Here is a 2,500-nt window from a genome sequence, read left to right on the forward strand (position 1 = left end):
GCGAACGCTAAGATCGGTACTTTGGTGTTATCGTCAACTTCTGCACCACCTCCATTCTTCTCAGCCCAGGATAGTATCGGGTCAATAAGTACGTTAAACAGGAATGGAGAGATAGGATCTCCCTGTTTAACGCCACGCCTAAGAGTGATTTCGACACTCTCACTGTTCGCACAATTGATGGTGGTTGTGCAACCCGTGTAAGACTCACTGAGGTAATCCACTAGGTAAGATGGTACACCTAGTCTTCTCAGCCGATCAAATAGGTAGGCGTGAGGCACGGTGTCAAAGGCCTTTGCTATGTCCAGAACTATAAAAACACCTCCTTTTCTCTCTTTAGATCTTCGAATGGCCTCATTAAGAAGGAGGGTATTATACGCACATCCGTTTTCAGTGACGAATCCCTTCTGCCTTACTGAAAAGCCCACCATCGATCTTAACCGTTTATCGAGAACACCCATAAAAATACGGCAAAGAAGAGAACTTATGGTGATAGGCCTCCAGTTCTTCGGATCATCCAGACCCTCTCCACCTTTGGGTATAAGCGTCGTCCTATTTTTCTTCCAGCTGGTAGGGAAGATCGACGTAACCAAAAGCAGATTGTAGAACTCCGCTAGTATGTCCGCGATGTCACCGCCCACAACACATGGCTTCGTAATCTCATCGAGGCCCGCTGCTGTTCCTTTCTTTATGCCTGTTATCCTCCTTTTAACCTCCATAGGTGTTATCGGAGGAAAGGTGTCACATAGTCGCTTTTGAGAGCGCCTACATTTAACCGGAGGACAAGGCCCTTCAGTGCCCCACAGCTGTTCGTAGAGCAATTGAGTTTTCTCTTTATCTGGCAGGGGCGCCTTAGGTCCACATCGAGACATTTCGTTATTAACAATCATCTCAGCCAAGGTTCTGGGACTATTCGCATACAAATCCTGACATCTCGCGTAGAGTGTTCTTCTTCTCTTAGCCCGCATTCCCATGTTCTTCTTTCTACTGCTTACTTTTTGGTTATTTTTAGGTCTTTTTATCGAACTAGGTGACTTCCATATTGAAGGTACGAGGCAGTTATCTACGAACTCGTCAATAATGCATTGACTCTGTTCTGGCTGCGCTCGGGCTTTCATGCATACATCTCGAAGATTCTTCTGCACAAGAGCCAGCCCTCCATCCTGTTGTTCGTCAGCAGAAGCAATTATAGAATCCGTAAGCATTTCTCTCCAGGTGGCGATATCATCATCATCGAGATTCTGGTGTTGCTCTCGGCTTGGTGATTCTGATCCAGAAAACAGTTGTACACTCTCATGCACAGCTGCTTGGTCAGGATCCTCTACGTCTGTTTCTAAGATGCGCGTATGTGCTCTTGATCCGAACAATTGCCTCCGTTTCTCTCCTATCTGTTTCGGCGTTTTACCAGGAATGTACTTATGCAACTCTCTATTAGGTTGTTTGCATCCTTCAGCTAACGGAAGATGTTGTTTTAAGATCTCAATTTCATCCAGAGTCCAAACTGTTAGTTTGCTCGAACGGTCCACATTGCGGTGAGTCGCTAGATCTTTGCGCTTCTCATTTCGGATGTCCGGATGTGCTTTACTCTCATGCGTGCTCAGTCCTCGTTTTGTGTCAAAGCTCGCTCCACAAGCATCACATGCGTGCTCAAGAGTCGCCGTCGGCTGTGGTGGTCCTTTGCACTTAGGTCTATGGCAAAGAACTGCATGGCATTTCGAGAAGGATGCATGACACACGCCACATACCCACTGCTGCCGACAACCAGCATGGCTTTCTTCCAGGTGTTTGCGGAAATCTTTTAGATTTAAGAAACAGATATTGTCGTTTCTTTTGGAGCATAGTGGACACTGGAAACTGTGCGGTACAGGCACCTCGACTATGAGTGCACTTTCGTCTTCTTTGTCACCCCTCACTATTACTGGTGGACGGGCGACATGGCCACCAGCATCCGAGGCTTCTGTACTACGATTTCTGTCCATAATATTGAAAAATCAAACTGGTATCTGTGCAAACTAATCCGTATCACAAATCCATCATAAACCATAGTTAAACCAGGTCGTCGTATTCGCCGCGCTCCATTCAGCCATGGACACCAATAATGGTGACCATGTTACCAGCGGGAACCTCGAGGAGGTAGGTAGCGCGACTTGGTCGGGAGAGGCTGAAGGACCTCGTAAAAGGTCTATATTGCGCATCACCGACCCGGGTAACTATGACCCTCGAAAGAATGCACGCGGATCCATCGGCGCCACTCGATGTAAAGTGGCTCCCCATCCCTCCGCACCTCCACGAGGTGGGAGCCGGGCAACGTCCGATTCCTAAGAATCGGGCGGCTGAGCCGGAGGGAAGGCGCCGATGGAGCCGCGGGCATCCTTAAGAGAGTCATAGTTACTCCCGCCGTTTACCCGCGCTTTTTTGAATTTCTTCACGTTGACATTCAGAGCACTGGGCAGAAATCACATTGCGTCAACACCCTTGGGGGCCATCGCAATGCTTTGTTTTA

The 2,500-nt window shown here is 48.1% G+C and overlaps 1 pseudogene; it reads right to left on the bottom strand.

The window, feature by feature from the left end:
• LOC143432308 (large subunit ribosomal RNA) overlaps positions 1–2,500 on the bottom strand; it is a 7,992-nt pseudogene that overhangs the window by 2,837 nt on the left and 2,655 nt on the right.

This window comes from Xylocopa sonorina, unplaced genomic scaffold (assembly GCF_050948175.1).
Source record: "Xylocopa sonorina isolate GNS202 unplaced genomic scaffold, iyXylSono1_principal scaffold0079, whole genome shotgun sequence".
Lineage (NCBI taxonomy): Eukaryota > Metazoa > Arthropoda > Insecta > Hymenoptera > Apidae > Xylocopa > Xylocopa sonorina.